The sequence below is a fragment of the Ciconia boyciana genome, chromosome 2 (genome assembly GCF_034638445.1).
Source record: "Ciconia boyciana chromosome 2, ASM3463844v1, whole genome shotgun sequence".
Taxonomy (NCBI): Eukaryota; Metazoa; Chordata; class Aves; order Ciconiiformes; family Ciconiidae; genus Ciconia; species Ciconia boyciana.
Genome location: NC_132935.1, coordinates 52,626,249 through 52,643,878, shown reverse-complemented (window position 1 = coordinate 52,643,878; position 17,630 = coordinate 52,626,249). Strand labels below are relative to the sequence as shown.

General features: G+C 42.2%; 1 protein-coding gene across 2 annotated transcripts in view; it reads left to right on the top strand.

Annotated features, from left to right (window-relative positions):
- MIB1 (MIB E3 ubiquitin protein ligase 1) overlaps positions 1 to 17,630 on the top strand; it is a 130,948-nt gene that overhangs the window by 87,378 nt on the left and 25,940 nt on the right. The window contains exon 22 of one of the 2 annotated variants that reach the window (XR_012040924.1): positions 5,932 to 6,043. The exons of the other annotated variant lie outside the window; for it this stretch is intronic. The gene's annotated coding sequence lies outside the window, so the exon portion shown is untranslated. Of the gene's footprint in view, positions 1 to 5,931; positions 6,044 to 17,630 lie in introns of those variants that run through there. 2 annotated transcript variants of the gene reach the window in all.

Here is a 17,630-nt window from a genome sequence, read left to right as displayed (position 1 = left end):
CCCCTTCTTCAAGCAGGCTAAGTATAATTAGCTTATTTGCTGACTTTGGTAAGCACCATATTCTATCCTCTGACTCTCATGTGACATGAACATTGCTACTATTGATTAGGGCAAAGTTCCAGTGGAGTGTTTACCTTTAGCTCTAGTTGAAAGTATTCATTTAGTCTAGCTTTTTTTCAAAAGCATGCAGTTGGAGCAGATAAACTATATGAGAGAGCTTGTCCAGCGGGCAGGGGAAAAGAATTCTTGTATGAGTGTCCCACATATTCTTAATGATAACCACAGTCTCCCTAGATGGCTAGAGCTGATTAATATTTTCCACCCTGTAGTAACACAGCTTATAGTTAAATATGCTTTGAACCCTATCAGTCTGCTCAGTGGAAGGAATGTCCAGCTTCTCAAGGCTTCCCTGAGTATGCAAGTTACCTGGAGACAGAAGTTTGAAGTAACTCATTATCTTTATACCAAGAGGCTGAACAGACCAGACAGTTATTCCCTAGACAAAAAATTCCAACCCTTGTGCCAAAGTCATATTTCACAAATAGGAACCTAAGTATGGTCAGTGTCATTCAGGTTGGCACAGGTTCTTACTTACGCTTGCTAAATTAACGAGGGGCCTTCCTTACCTTCATGTTTGCAACTCTTGTGATTCTCTGCTTCCTATCTGTTACAGTTGTCATGTTTCATGTCTTGAGTGCATCTGTCCCTCACTACTCAAGTCCTCCATTTCAATTCTGTGTCTGTTTTTTTCATAGCAGAACTGTGTCCCATCTTTCTCGAGGTCTCCTTTCTCAGTCTAGTGCTTTTCTTGACTCATTACAATTAATCTCCATTACACTGAGGTTGGCACAGTGCCTTTGCGTAAGCAGAGTGGGGCCCTGTCCTTGTGTCAGACTCCACTCTTAATTGCATATACCGACAGGAGGAATTCCTGAAGTCAGTCTTAGCAAAATTTCACATCAATTTATCAACAACCCTTATTTCTCTATATTGGCAGAATAAGAAAGTTTGTAGCTATCACCTAGTTGGTAGTGTTAGGGTAGTGGTGCTTCTTTTGGTCTAGTTATAACTGTTCTTGACCATATGAGGAAAATCAGGAACAAGTAAATGTTTCGGGGTGGGGTGGTTTTTTCCATAGGCTGCCTGAAATTTCCGTTGTTACCATATCTCAGATTCAGTTTTTGGTGGAAAGGTACTTGCCAGAGAAACTCACTCTGGATGGAAGATACTGTCTCCTAGTTGTGTGTATCTTGCCCACTTAAGTTGCCCAGAGGAAGTCTGTTCAGTTCAGTAGGATTGCTTGCAAGAGCATAGGTTGTTTGCAAAGAGAGAGTTTCTGTTGTTGGGCTTCTTGCTGCCTCCTTAGAGAAGTATGAAAAAGTTCTGTCTCTTTGAATAAAGTAAATCTGAAACCATGTTCCAAGTAATACTCTTCCTAGTAAGATTTCATAATCCCTACTGTTTATATGGTCATAAGGTGTCTTGGATATTCTGTATGAAAGGTATATAAAATAAATAGCAATTATACAGCATTTATTTCCCAGTGGGCATGCTATGTAGTTTGTTGGCTTTGAAATACAATGCTATCATTCTTCCTCTCTTCTTCCTTCTCTGCGATGAGACCTGTAAACAAAGACTACTTCAGATCTATGTAGACAAGACTGCTTTTCCTAACCCAAAGTACTTAGTTAAGCTGTTTCTAGTATAACCTTACAATTCAAAGCATCAAGCCCAAAGTTTTTGACTGTATTTGTCTGACCTATAGCACAGGGCACTTAAAAAACCTAATTCATATTATTCTTGGGTTTTGGTCAGGTTATTCTGGTTCTGTTTAAGGCTGAGGGAGTCTTCAAGTAATGTCCTCTGAAACTGTTCTCCCACTACTTCATAAGGAGGGCATAGAGTCTAGAAGCACTTCACACCTTCTTGTTGGGATAGCAAAGTGTGTTAGAATAAGGACATGGAGAAACCTGAAACTAAACTGCAGTCATAGGCCTAATTCTTAGAAATTTTGTGAGGAGAGAAACTCAGATGGCATATTTGATGGTGAGCAGAATGGTCTCTTGAAGAGTTTTGAATTCTTCTGTTCCCTCTCCTGAGAGCTTGTATCATGGATACATTGAGTCCTGCTGTAACCCTGCCATCTCCTTTGTTTTGCGTGTCCCACCACCGTGGATGGGTCCCTCCACACCAACTCTCCCTGGAGTAATATGTCCTAGAGTTAAACTGGAACTATTCCACATGTGGAGAAGGAAAGTGTGGGAGTTACAAGTACCTGATGCAGAAGTTACGGATCTGCTGTTCTACCTAATAGAACTCTGTTCCCATGACACACACAAAAGGATGTGAAGGAGTAAGGGATCTTAACGTGGATTTTCTGTGAACTGTGTGTGCCTGCAAACAGGCAGTGGTGTTAAAAAGTTACTGCAGATCAACTGCTCAGTAATTAGCTGTGTGAGGTGCTTGTCCTGCAGCAGGCAGGAGTTGGAGGCCACTTAGACTTTTGAAGTGTTGCAAGCCAAGTAGGGTTGAGTGGGCCAAGCCCTCTGGGCATCTATTTACCCATGAAGCAATGTCAGCCCAGGACAAGTAGCATGGAAATGAATTAGATATGAAAAGTATATCTTCATTAACAAGATTGGGATACCAGACATTTAATTTTAGGCTTTATCTGCTGTGCTGAATCAAATGGTGACACCAAGGTTTGGCAAGCCGTTGGTGAGCACTCTAGGAAGAGTTAGTCACTGGCTGATTTCATAGTTTTGCTTTTGCAGGAGTTTCTCAACTTTGAGGAGGTAGTAAAATAGTCTTCAGAAAATAAAAAAAGCCTCTAGACAGGAGGATTTAGCAAGGGAAGTATCTTTTTTTTTTTTTCTACGCTTCTTCTGGGTGGGAACTGTGCCTGGTTTTTATTTCCTTTTGCCAATGTTCATTTAGCCAAAAATGCTGCCGTAATTGCTACTTGCTGTCTGGATTGGCTGAAATCAAACATATATCCCATGTGTCTGTCCCATCTATTCCCCACCACCACTCTACCTCTCCCCAGAACGTCCTCCTGGAGGGTGTGAGGATGCGCTTGTGGGGTTATAGGAGAGCTAGTGTTATCCTCTGTAACTTTCCAGGACAAGGAAAGGACTTTATTCACTGATGTTGATTTGGTTTGGTCTTTTTCTGTCCATCTTAAATTATCGAATGTAGGGCTGCCTTACTTTTTTCAGATGGCATGTAATTTTGGGAGGAAATCAATGGGGGCATCACTGCTGTGCCTGGAATTCTTGGATTGGACCTGTCCTTTCCTACAAAATTAGGCCTGATTGTTTCAACAGGTCCAGGTGTTCAAGCATTAAGCTAGCCAGCTCGAATGCACATAGGAGTATTAGCAGGGGTGGCCTGGGGCTGGCAGGTTTTTCCAGGGAAGAGAGGTAAGGGCTTGGCACATCCTAGGTTTAGCCCTTCCCTGTCGTGGACAAACGCTAACTTCGGCAATGCTATGTGAACTGCGGTGTTACACCTTTGCTTGAAGGTTAGGTATAGCTTAAGACATCTTCATGGCACAATACCCTGTCAGTAGTAGCTAGCAGTGAGAGCTGAAGTGCAGCGCACCCATGATAACATACTATTCTTTATAAGTTAATACCTCTGGCTTTTCTTGGAGGGTAGCTAACCTGGGAGGAGGTCAGTAATACCACAGGGAACCTGGACATAGACCACGGCATGGTGCTTGGTAGACTTGCCCCAAAACTCTAGACCATGGCTGCTAAGCAGCTGTGCGTATCCTTGGATTGGTTGTCAGTGGGTTAGAAACAAGGGTATCTAAAAGGCACCAATTTTCAATGTTTGTGTGGAAGTGTCTCTCCCCACACTTTATTAATGTGTGTCCTCCCGATACAGAAAGAACATCTGAAGGAAGAGGGGAAGCTAACAAGCCTAACTTATTTTGCTGTGAACTGCGTACATGCAGCATTGGAGACCTCTGTAGATATCTGTGAGTCTGGATGGGGGGGAGGGGGAGAGAGGGGAGGAGAGAGAGGTCTTTAATGATGTGTTAGGTTATTGATGGAATTTCTAACCCAGAGAACTGCCTGCCTCAGAGCTGAGGTGGTAGTGTTACCCACCATAACTGCATGCTTGTGCATAGTTCATTTTTATTTTATTGTTTAGGTCAAAGATAAGCTGGTGGCTCTGTTGAGTGTGCTGACTATCTGGGAAGAGCAGCGTGGTTCTGCTGAGCACAGCTGCCAAAACTGGAGCAAGCCAAGGGAGAGCAGTTCTTTTGTCAGGGACAGAAATGTGGTCTGACACAGCTTTCTTATCAAAGGGAAGGATTTTTCACCTCAGGAGGAAGTTTGGCTGGGAAGGCATTGGATAACATTTCTTTTTTTTCAGCTCTGCGGGAAGTCCCGTATAAATGTGTTTTCCATGAATATAATAGTTCTGCTTCTGACCCTCTTCTGGAGAGAATGTTAGTGGCCGTAGATGTGGGAAATAACGTAAAGTTGACTAAAATGCTTTTAATCTGAGTAAGTCAGCAAACACACCTTGTGTCCTCACAGCCAGGAGCCATTTGCTCTTGGCTGATGCCATACAGCAAGCAAAAAGTAGTTCTCTTTTTTTTCTATTTTTTTTATTCCAGGTATTTCTGAAGTTTCCCTTGATCCTTTACCAAGCCATCAGGTTGTAGTTAAATTAAAACATAGCCTTTTCTTTTGGTGAACACTTTGTGTAACAGGAGATACTTGTTTGTGTTCCAGCTTAGACTTGGATAATTTTGTTTAAACATTAAGAACCTACATGTGTTATAGAGAAATTGCTCTAATAAAGGTGAAGAAACAAGTCATCTTCTAATTGAGGCCATTAGACTGCGATTTGTAGATCTGGTTTCAGTGGGTTTCCTGTGAGTCTTTCCTCAAATCACTTAGTTCTGTGTTTCCCCTCTTTCCTATGTGTGAAATGAGAAAAATACTACTTGGGGGTACTAGAAGAAATCTGGTGTATGCAAAGAAGTCTATAAAAGCATAAATGAGTTCCTGAGTAGCTAAAATGCCTCCCCTGCCAGCCCAGGCATGCAGTGGTGTACCAGCTCGGTTTAGTGTTTTCGTGATGGAAAACTAAAACCTCGTACTAGTGCTACTTCATAGTCTTGCCAAAGACCAAATAGGCATAAAATGGACTAATATCTTCCACTGTCCCAGCGGTGGGAATCATTAATTAACTAGTAATTATATACAAATGTATATTTTATTATACTTAACAAGTAACTGTTGATCATTATTTACTTATTTAAAGCTATTAATGGAAGAAAGCTGTATTGAATACAGGTACTGAGTTATAATATTAAGCAAGCTGACAAAATGCCAGCTTTTTGGTGGCGATGTTTTTCTGAGTTTCTCTCACTTGGTGATCTTGTCAGTGTGTTGAAGCATTTTGGTAATGACTCTGAAACTCGACCTGCCACAGCCAGTGGGTGTCACTGCAAGCATTGGAGTGAGGGAGGAACAATTTTGGGGAGAAAGAATAAAAGTTCAAGTGTAAGTTTTTTGGGTTTGGTTTTGTTTTTTTTTTTAAAGCTAGAAATACAGAAAAATAGATAAATTAAATCCTTGCTTATTAACTATGCAGTTGCCAGGGTGTTTCCTGGAGATGCTTAAAAAGAGTTTGAAATGCTTAAAATTTTTTTTTTAAAATAAGGATCCCAGATGGTCAGGGATATATAAGTATACCAGATCCTCTGGTATAAGAAATCATGTCACTGCTGACTTTCATAGTCATGCTGGCCCCAAATGCCTGCTTGCTCCCTAGTGCTGAATGTTATGCACCTCATGGATGATGTTGGTTTAGAGGAAAAAAAAAAAAGAAAGAAAAGAAAAAACCCAGAGCAGGCTTTCCTTAAATCCTTTAAAACCACTTATATGAAATTCCTGGTATTTGCAGATCTAAGTGCCAAAGGTCACTCTGACTCGAAGCGCCCATCTTCCCCAGACGGCTCACCATCCCCAAAACCAGACTAGCTCTGAAGCAAGTGCCCTTTCAAGCCAGTGCCAGGGGAAGATGTGCATACACCCTCTCGGCCAGCCCTCCACCTCCCACCATCGCACAAACAAACCAGCCGCGCAAGCTTTGAACTGTTTACATGATATACATTACCTAACGGTGCCTGCACTTTTGGAAGGGCCTCTCTTACACAGGTTGTTGCTAAGGCCCGCGTTGTCTCTGCCTATGTTATCATGAGGATGACAGTTTAAACAGGCCTTATCGCTGTGTATTCAATCAAGGTTTATGAGGGCTGATAAAGATGTCACCTAGTTGCTTTGTGTGTTCATTAAAACTCTATTCCCCAGTAGGACTTTGCTGTATTATGTTCTTTTTTTTGTCTGTCTTCACTGCTTTTTAGCTATCTTCTGAAGAGAGGTGTGCGTGTAGGAAGGGAAGGCATCATGCTTACTTCAGTATTTTTAATATTTCTTCAGGGAAGAATTAAACCCCAAAATTCATAGCTGGGTTGCCACAACCCTCTCTGTATTTAATCTCTCATGTTATCAGAATTGCTGATTTAATAATTCAGTAAACTTTCTTAAGTTTAGCTCACACATGGCAGTGAAGGGACTTTTGTGCACTTCATCTGCTGTGTTGTGTTGTTGCTGAAGGTAGCTCAGGAGGGGCTTGGTGCTCCTCAGTTGTGATATAGGATGTTGTAGATTAAGCTCCCATTGCCATTTTTCCTGATAGATTGAGGCTGCATATTTGCAACACAGAAATGTAAACCCCATTGACTTACTGTTTTGATTGTATGTCAAGGCTGAAGAAATGATTGTGATAAATAGGTAGTCATATAAAATACATCAGTTTTCAGGTTATGATGAACAGTAATAGAAAGAAACAAAGATGAAGTCTTTCTTTGTCTTGTCTTGTAAGCTCTTTCATTTCAAAGTGGTTTTTTTCTCAACCCATGTCCTTCTCCTAGCTATAGTTTAAAATAAACACATTGTTCTAATTGTATCTGATACCATGTCCAAGTCTGCCAGTCTTCAGAAGAATCTCATTTCTACAGTAAGCAGAAGTTGCTTAGTTGCATTTTTTTTGTTTAAGTAAAATTTGTTGTAAAACAAAACAGATATACAAAACCATAATGAAAAATTATTAGTTGCAGCTGTTTGCTGTATTATAAAAGAGGGAAATGTTGAAGGAATCTACTGGCTAAAAAGAATTTAAAATATCTAACAGACTCAAGACCCTAGTTCAGGCACAAATCAATTGAGATTAAGCATGTATGTTTAGGCTCTTTCTAAAATGAGAAGAAACTGAATATTAAATTGATTCCTTAGATCCCCAGGTCATAGTAAATTCCTGTTATTTACACTGCAGCATATTGGCCCTCTCTGCATCCTATAAACTCTGTGAATATTGATGGCCGTCGGCATTTCAGAAATGATTCTTTCACTTTGTTCATGGTTTTGCTGCTGCTGGCAAGCATTGGACTATCAAAGGCTTTAATCCTGTGCATGTGCATTTCATAATAAAATGTTATTCTATGAGGATAACAACACTTACTAGAGATCAGTAATAAAATTAAAACCACAGCCTCTCCACCATCACTTGTTAACACTTCTAATGATTGTTTGCTTATTAACACTCATTTGTTATATGCTTCTATTTTAGCTCTGTGCTGGCTGGCCTAAGCATGAGGCACTTGTGTGTATATAATACTTATGAATAGCTGTGCTGGCCCACTTATCCCTGCAATAAAAGTTACTGTAGCATGATCTGGTCTGCTTTTTGTGAAATGTTTTATATCAGAACCAATTGTTGACCCCTGCCTTATCAATTCACTCTATCTGTTTGCCTTTAAACAGTAGTCACGGTGCTCTCTAGAATCTTTGCCTGGGATGAAGCTATTTTACCTGGTGCACTGGTGTCCATTTAGCCTTGACCATGAAATACTCTCTGGTCATGTAGTAGTACAGTATTTTTTGAAGCAGAATTGCTGGTTTGTGCTGATCAGATCTCTGGAATATAGCAGAGTGGAGTCCAGTGTGTCCCTTAGGTCTTGCACTTTGGTGTTTCATGAGCACAACACTGTGCTTTCTATATTCTGTTCTTTAGTACCACTGCAGAACATCTGTGGGCTCCTGAAGGAGATTAAGAGTCCATTTGACTAATGTATTGTGCAAACAAATAACAAAATCTAGGTTTTGTTGAAGACTGTACACAGCAGTGCCATCTACTTGCCTGCTTTTCTGAAGGAAACATATTTGGACTACTCCATCTTCTGATTTGGATATCTCTAAGAAAGCTTTATTCATATTTAAAATTTTCTGTAATTTTTTCTGTGATTTTTTTTTGTTTGTTTTTTCTAACAGTATCTCTTCCCCCTATTTGCCTTAAAACTAAACAAGAAGTGGTTCTCAACCTCTTGTTTTGCTTAAAGCAGTCGACTGTGGGCATTCTAAAACCATAATTGATTTGCCATTTGGTATTTTTGGAGTTAAAATAGAAAGTGTCTTGATTCCAGCCAATTGCTGAGTTCAGGAAGCCTTATTCACTCAGCGATCTTGGCAGGGTGTGGAAGGGGAACCTGAAGTATGGCAATGAAAGGTACCTTTGGAAGGGTTTCCAGTTTCTGTGCTGAAGTCTCACCCCAGACACGTGCTTACACAAATTCTGCTAAATTGTCAGCGCATGGTTGCCATCCAGAAGTTCATCTGGCTTTGAATGTATATTGATTTCTATTTCCTCATCTAATTCCAGAAAGTTTATGAGAGCAGAGTATTAGGCTGAAAATCTGGTTATAATCTAGTATAGAAAAATAAACTGGCTTAGATATCAACAATATCAAGAGATCCCTGGTCTGTTTCTAGCTAGCTGAATGGGAAGGCATTCTCAGTGCTGAGTAATTGACTTTTTCCTTCTATTCTTCTTTGGATCAGGCATTATATTCAGTCATGTTCACACAGCTCTCATTTCAGCCATGCCTGGTAGTCACTCCACCTACAGTATCAAACCTTGAACGCTGAGCTGAACAGAAACTAAACTTCACTATGGTTCTTGGCATTGGCAGTTGTCTTCACAGAGGGATCTTAGGCTGCTATTGCCATCCTTTGGAGGAGCGTCAAGAGGTATCGGAGGGTTGCAATCACTTCTCCCCTTCCATATTGAGAGGGGAACCTTGGCAAACCAGAAAGAAGAGAGGCCCTGTTACGGGAAGAGCTGTGAATAATTGTGTGTGCCAACACTGCCGCCTTCCCAGAGCACGCTGCTGCCTTGTGAAGGGAGGTGCGTACAACACTGATAAAAGCACGGTGGTGATGCTGGTGGTGGCATTGCTTTGCTGTGGTGTGTTGTGTTGTAGCCATGGACCAGGTGATAGATGAATGTGTGTGGGCTGTTGCTATGTTGAGGTATGATTAGATATTTATTGGTAACAGCCATGCTAGTCCAGTCTAAAAGATGACTGAGGCCTCTGTAGATCTGTTGAGAAGACTTGCTCGCAAGTTTGTGGCATCCATATGTCGGTCGGTGTTTACAGGCATTTGAAGGCTCACAAATGGCCAGCCTTGTTAGTCCAGCTCCTGTAGAGAGGTTAGTAGCTCCACGCACTGCAAGATTGCCAGCCCTTGTCCATGAGGATGTGGTAATCTGTTTTCTCAGTTGAGAAAGAAGAGGAAGAAATCTTCTCCCCATCTGTCATTCTAGAGCAGTTGCTTACAGTATTACATGATTTGTTCTTTCCTGCCCACCAGAAATATTCATGGATATACAGTGAATGTAAGTGTGGGGAATAGGCTTGTTTCTTCTTAAGATAGCTTTCACATATCTTTAAAACAGACCTCGAAGATTGTTGATTGAAAGCCATTACTCTAGAGAGTAGCATGGCTAAATCCAATCAAAGAGTTTATCCCACTGGTATTTGTGTACCTCCCTCGAATTTATGGAATTGTCAGTAGCACTGATTTATTAACTAGAAACATTTCATTTTTTCTAATTAGTGAAATTACAATGCAGGGCAGCCACGAAGTTTTGTTGTTGTAACCCTTATCCACCTTCCCTGCAAAGTTACTGCTACTTGTGCTAATCTAAATGTAAATTGTAAGCTCTGTGGGACAGGGTCTGTCCCTTGCATTTGAAACACCATTCTCCTTTCCTTTTGTGTGTTTTGGCTTTTTTTTTTTCTATTAAAAGTTTGTGCGGGATCCTCAGAGCAGAATGCCTCTCGCTTGCCTTATGTGCTCCTTGATGATTCCTAAAGTCATGTCCTTAATCGAGACCACTCGTGACCTCCCTTTTCAACCATGAATCAGTGTATCTGCAATAAGCCAGCAGCACAGAACATATTTTAAGATCTTTACAGCATGTCCCACCAGAGCCTCCTCATTTCCCCCATGACCAGGAAAAATGAATTGCCTGTGCGAGATGCCTGATGATCATCAAACTAGAATTGTTTGGGAAAAAGAAAAAGAAATGGGTGGGCGGAGGGAGTTACAAAAAGCCAGAGAACACCCTGCAGTTGCTTCTCCCCCTCTCATGAACGGAGGTCCTGCTCCGGCACAGCTGTGGCGGTGGAGCCTGGGCTGGGAGAAGGCTTTTGGATGTGTAGGCCCCCAGCCGTAGAGGGGTTTTATGGGTCAAAACCAATACCTGTACGTTACTCCATGTAAATAAATCATACGCCTGTAAAATACGTGCTATAGTTTGCTGCTGGGTCCTGGGGGAGTAGGAAAGTAATTTAGCACATCTGGATGCTTGTTCGTCTTCTAAACTGTTTTTATGGTTTGAAAGAATAGCTTCCTAAATCGCCATCTTATGAGAAAGCAGGGTGTGGGGCTGAACCAGGGCGCAAATTCACTGGTGTCACTTTAATTAAAAATCTGCTCTCCCACTTACCTTCCAAAACATCCCCATTCCCTCTAACGAAGGAATTTTTACCTAATCCAAGCAAGCAGCTGTTGTCTGCCAAATGGCCAGCCTGCGCTCCTGGCAGCGTTCGCTGGGGCAAGCGGTGCTCCCCCTCTCCCATGCTGCGAACGGCTCTGTGTGAAACCTCTTCCCTCAACTTGAACTGCGGTGAGGAGTCCCTGTGGCGTGTGGAGACTGAACTAGTCATGGCAGCAATAAATACTCGTTTACAAGGCTCCCAAAGACCATGTAAGTGCCCAAGACAACCTAAGCTGAGGACCCACTGGAGATGTTGGGATGCCAAGGACTGCTGTGTGAGTGCTAACCTCTGTGCTTAACGGGCCAAGTAATTTCTTCACCACCACCCTCGTCAGTGCAAAAAACAAGCTTTTGTGAGCCTGGTGAAAGCTGTACAAATTATTTGAGGGGCTTTGAAGACTGCAAGTGTGGAATCGGTGCTAATTATGGAGATGCTTCATCCTAAGGCTTCATTGCTTTGGTGCCTGTGACCCATGTGAGGGAGCGACCTGCCACAGACTGGGTGCTGCAGCCCACGTGCTTAGAAACTACAGTGAATGGGCTGTAAATATCTGTGCGTTCAGCTCAGCTATCTGAGGAACAGTGGGAAACCGGTTCTGGTGTTTGATCTACATGGCTAGCAGCAACCCAGCAGTTGCTCTCAGCCAAAAGACTCACGAATGCTGGCCAGCCCAACAAAATGTTGTTGTGTGAGCAGCAGCAGTGCCAAAGATTTGGTTTCTCCTCCATTTCTGGTCTGTGAAATGCTCTGGTAGGTTCTGGCAATGGGGAGTTGGAAGAAAACGGTGTGGCCCAGGGTACATGGAGAACGTGGGCCCTTGTCAGATATATGCCCCCTTTTAAAAATGCAAATTGATAAATAAACACTGAAACAATAGGGCTCTGCTAAGCCTTTTACAAAGGGCAAATTGCTAATCTAACTCCCCAGCCAGGATGGCTGCTTTACCTTAACAATAGCTGCATTTATACCTTATGTTTTACTTGTAAACAGACATGTAGTGAATTGGAAAGGGTTTCGGCTCACCTGCTTGGTGGGGGAGGGCGGCTAATCCTTTCATGCCCTGCACACTCGGTGAGCAATGCTGCCATTTGATCACGCTGAAGCAAAAAGGCCAGCGCGGCGCTGCCAAATTTTCAGCCACGTTAGACTCGGCCGCGCTTGTGCTTTAACAATGCCGCCAGTGTCTCCGGTGTGGGCAGAGAGAAAGGACTATTCATGTCTTCACGTACCGGGTACCCCAGGGCCTGGTCTGCAGAGGCACTGGGCATCCCCAAGAAAGGGTGCTGAGCTTGCTGATTTCCAGCGACCCCAGTTTTCCTCGCTTTGCAAGCGTGTTGGGTCCTTGCTAATGAATATTGGTTGCAAAGCATGCATGTGCCCATCTTTAAGGGGTGACGAAGCCATCGTGGAAAACCAGCAGGGACAGAGAAGGGTCCGAGTGCCCTTGTCCACCACGTTGCCTTGATAGGGGACCGGGAGCTTGAAACGGAGGCTGTGTGGTGGGTTACCAGAAAGGTGGATTGGTGCCAACAAGTTGATTGATAGGTTGTGTGAGTCTTTGCCTTGCCTAGCATTCATGCAGATTTTATTAGTTTAACAGAATTGCTTGTGGTAATATTGGATAAGTCCCGTCTTGGAGTTTTGTCCTCAGCTGCTGCAGCTTCTCTTTCTTTCCTACCTGCTTTTTTTTTCCTTTTAATTTCGTCTCCAGCATTAGATCTGATCCAAAGAGATGGAAATAAGATTTTTCTTGCTGTGTTTGGTCAGTAAGACATCTCCAAACCCATGAGCCTGTTTGGAAATGAAGGAAACATGGACAATCCATAGCTGTAGAGTCACAAATTTAGGGCAATTTGATGCAGGAGGAGAACTGAGCAGACATATCTCAGTAGGCAACAGACCTATGGGGTGCTCTCTTCCATGTAACCGGCTTTATATGAGGATAGAAGAGGAAAATCAGGATGTTTTCTATTTTTTTTTTCATCCCCGGAGGTATTGTATTTGTAATCTCCTAATGTTGTGGGAGATTAACATCAACCTGTGTGTTTCCCAGGAGAAATTGCAACCATCTGGCAAAGCAAATCTTGCAGCTTGTATTTAAGGGATTCTTTTGAAAGGGAGGCAGGAGCAGTCATGGGCCAACTGTGCCAGAAAGACTTGGAGGGTCTTGGTTGGACATTGCTGGTCTAAGATCTTCTCCTCACTACCAGGAGAGGACTGTTAAGGCAACATCAGCTCAAAGTAAAGTCTAGCCAAGTAAAGGATGCTGTAGTTTTTGTATCTGTTAGCAGATTGAATTAAAGACTGTGGGAAATGGGTTACTAGATCTTAAAACCTACTAGCTCATAAAAGACCTACAAGTTTGATTATTTTTTAACACAGCTTTTTACCTCAGCTAGCTCAAATGAAGAGTGCCTGTTCCTTTTGCTTTGGTTAATGAAGGCAGAGCTGGCACATGTAACACCAATAGAAGAGTTATAGAAAGAAGCTGTTTCATCTCCATTTCTGTCTCACAAAACTAAGAAAAACTCACATGTGAAATTATTGGTCATGATTTTTATTAGAACTTTGATTCAAACTATTGAATTTCGGAATTCAGTGTGTGGTTAATGAACAGCAAATTTAAGTACCTATATTTAAGAAGGCAGTACCTTTAAGAAGGGGATTTTAATACCCACCCCCTTGTCAATCCAGCCTCAAATATTAAAAAGAAATTCAGGACAGATTTTGAGGGGAAGAATTATTAAATACATGCAGGCAAGAGACCAAGAGAAAAAAAAAAAGAGCAAAAACGGCTTGGGACAGACTAGCAGGGTTGTTTCCTTTTTTATAGATAGAAAATACACAGCTTTTTCATCTTTCACAACTTTATTGAGCATTTCTAATATTTTAATTTCTATTCTAATGATGTTTGAATTCTGCTAAAATTATTATTTATCAGGGGTAAGGAACTGGCTAATAAGGCAACAGCAGTGACTTATGTGGGAAAAAGAAATAATAGATTGGGGGGAGTTTTCTTGGCAGAGTTTCATAAAAATAAATCTGGTGACCAAGTTGCATTAATATTTTCAACAAGCGTCAAAGTAGGAGTATGCTGATGGCCTGGAGTTGGGAAACATTATCCATAAAGAGCGGGATTTGTATCTCCACAAGGAGAACGAAATAATCACAGTAGCAGAAGTGATGTGAAATGTAATACTGCAGAAGATAAGATCTTGCAGCATTTAGGGAGAAATAATAAACATTTTGGCAATGAACTGAAGCCGAAGGGTTCAGAGGAGGTGAAAGCCGGGGTGCTGTAGTGAGTCACAGGAAGTTTGAGTTGGATGTGGTATCGGTGCAGCCCTTTCAGGGGAGAGGGGAGCATTGTATTCATGCTGCTGAGCCAGGTGCTGGTGCGAGAGACCTCGTGTGAAATGCTGTGTATGGCTCTGGGCAGCTGCCTTCATAGGGAGAATTAAAAAAAAAAGAATAAATCTGTAGTGAAAGAAGGTGCAGCATAGGGCTAGCAGAATAACCAGGAGGCTGGAAAACCTGTCTTGTGAGAGGCTAAACGAGCTTCACTCACACTCAGTAACTATAGAAGGGGAAAGGTGTAAAGAAAAGAAGAGTAACTGGAACTGAAGGGCAGTGAGTATAAGAAAAAATTAGTATAAGTGAGTATAAGGAGTATACACGAGTATGAATGAGTATAGTGAGCAATGAACTGTAGATTTAAGAGGAAGTTCCCACTATTTGAGCAGTGAGGTTCTGGATGAGCCTTCCAAGATGAGCAGCTTAGACAACCTGATGAACGTTTAAAGTGTTTAGTACATGCATTATCAGATTGGCAAAGACAGCAGGCAATCAAGCTGGCAGCAGGCAGGGCAATATTCATTGTAATGCTGGCCTATGTTTGAGGGATCCTTAGCAAAGAAGGGCAGGAGCAGCCATGAGCCAAATGAACTGAGCTGGAAAGACAGAAAAGACGTGGAGGCTTTAGGTCAGATAACACTTGTCTGAGGTCTTGTCTTCTCTGCCAGGAGAGTGGTATTAGGCAGCTCAGAATAAATGTAGTCAAGTTTGCTCGATGGTAAGTTCTTACTTGGCAGTGGAGAAGAGAGACACTTGTGGGAAGTGATGGAGGAAGATGGCAGATTTTATTTCTATATTATTTGTATATTATTTTATACACACATACACACACATACATTTAGGTTTCATGAAAAGCTTTGATATATCTGGGCAAGGAGGGTGTTACTGCTTCAATAGGGGACTTCAGTTCCCAGAAATGCTGCCTTAAATTTTGCAAAGCAAAGGCAAAAAACCTTGCCTGTCTTGTAGCCATCCTTGCTTGTGGTAGGCAAGGACAGGAATGAACTCTTGAGTTGATGAGGGCAAGAGCCCTTGTGCAGTCTGTTGGGAGGTATAAATCTCCATGTGGAGTAAGGTGAGAACCGAGCACTGGTTGAGCCCATGCGTGAAGCTCTGAGACTTGCAATCTGCCCAGCTGAGTCCCCTTTGGGACTGGGAGCACAACTGTGTTGAAACCTTCTGTGAGACCCACAAGACTCTTGCTAAAAGAAGCAACTGAACAAAGGTCAGACCTAGAAGGGGAGGAAAAAAAACCCTAACAAGAAACTCTAAAACCTGTGGGAACAATCACGGAAGGAGAGGAAGGAAGAGTGTTTCCTGGAAAATAAAGAACCTCATTGAACTTTAAATCTAGCCCAGACACCCAGAGTCAGCCCTGTTATGTTAGAAAAGCTTAATCCAGCAAAAATGGGGTAGAAGAAGAAAAGAAGTTGAAATGTTGGAGGAGTGAATGATAACAATTAGCCCTTGTGTCATGCTCCTTCACATCCCCACCATGGTGCATGCCACAGAAGGATGCTGCGTGCAGCGATCTTTGTGACCAGGCTGCTTTGCTTCTAGATAGAGAAGAGGGGGGAAATGGGTGCGGGGAGCTGCAGTGTCTTGCTCTGGATCATCCAGGAGAGGAGGAATGTAACTCCAGACACACAGCTGAAGCTGGCCTTCAAAATGTAGTCATTTGTCTGCACAGGAGAACGCCCACTCTGCAATCCCAAGCACACGCTGCGCAAAAGTTAAAAGCAATCGTAAGAGAATTCTAATGCCTTATTAAATGTTGATTCACGTATGGCTGCAGCCGCAGTGACCTGGAGGACTGGTGTTTGATCCAGCTCCCAAGTGATAAATTGATCTGTAACTTACGCTGGTTCCCATGCATGGCAAAAGTCATCTGATAGAGACCGGGGTGAAGGGTGTGACTTGGAGCCAGAGCCACGTCCTCCTGGGGTGGGTGCGTGTGGCAGCCTGAGTCACTGATTACCTTTGGGAATAGCCCTCTGCACAGCAATGTTATCAGCACCTCCCCTGCCAAATTGTTTCCCCGCAGACCCTGGTAGCATGGCTGGTCGCTAACTGCCCAGAGCTACGTGCACGTGTTCAGTTTCTTCTGCTTGAAGAAGGAGCAGCTGAAGGGCTTTAGTAAAGAATTGCTCCCAATCTGGTCCACACCAATGGTAAACAGCTTTTGCCTCTGATCACAAATGGTATAAAAAAAAAGCCTATCCTGTTACCTTTTTTACTGCAGTCGTTTGGTTTTGATCACTCAGAAAATAAGGAATATTTTTTAGGAAATAGATGGAATTTTAAATATATATCACATGTTTGGGACAGATGCTTATTGAGTCAATGAATCATTTGCAGTTGAGAAATATTTGCTCTCTCCACATGTTACTGACATCAGGAGTGCTTTTGTTATGGAGCATATGGAGGAACAAGTCACTCGCTGAGCAGCGGAGTGAACTGAGTCAGATATTCGTCAGCTTTCACAGGAGTGGATTCTCTGAGCTTTGGCTTTTCCATGAGTGAACCATGCTGGTCTCTCCTGATCTTTCTCTCTCCCTCTCGCCCTTCCTCTCTCCCTTATTCTTCCCTTTTATACAGCTGTATATTTTTCTCAAGCTTTGCAGAACTTAGTAACTTTGAGTTCAGTTTGTCAAATTTGGTTAAGTTTGGCCAGCAGGATTGCCCAAATTTCAGTTCTGTAGGATGCTGAGCTAAATACAAAATGGTGTTAATCTTGGAGCTGATTTGTGATCAGTAACATAAATAAGGGGAATTGTCTTGACGTCTGTGAACATTGATGAGAATTGGGAGATCGGTGTCATTTCCCAATCAGCAACAGTTCTTGTGAGTAGTCAATAGTCACTGTCTGTCTGCCTTATTTTCCCATACCTCTGGATCAAGGACAACATCTGCAGAACCTCAGAGGTGCTGAAGTTATAGTCCATTCGTATTTATAAAATATTTACAGGTAGACGGTTGTACTTCATGAGTATATTATATTGTCGTAGCCAGGGCTGCAGAGAAAAAGCAGTTTTTGAAAGATCCAAATAGCAGTCTTTATCCCAAATTAACGTTGGGTATTGACAAGGTAAAAAGATCTTAAAAGAAACTGTGTGTGGAGTTTCATGGGTTATCCACATAGATTCAAAATGCTGTAATTCCTGTGAGAAGCAAATATACTTATGTACTGCATCCTAAATGAAATACCATTATATTTTTTTATTTCTGATGTACCTGTTGATTTCTGTTGGTGGGCTCTGGGAGTCAGTAGGGCCGCTGCTCTTTTGTGCCACCTACTTAATTGAAACTGCCTGTAAAATTTTGGCCAAAATTTGTGTTTGAGTTA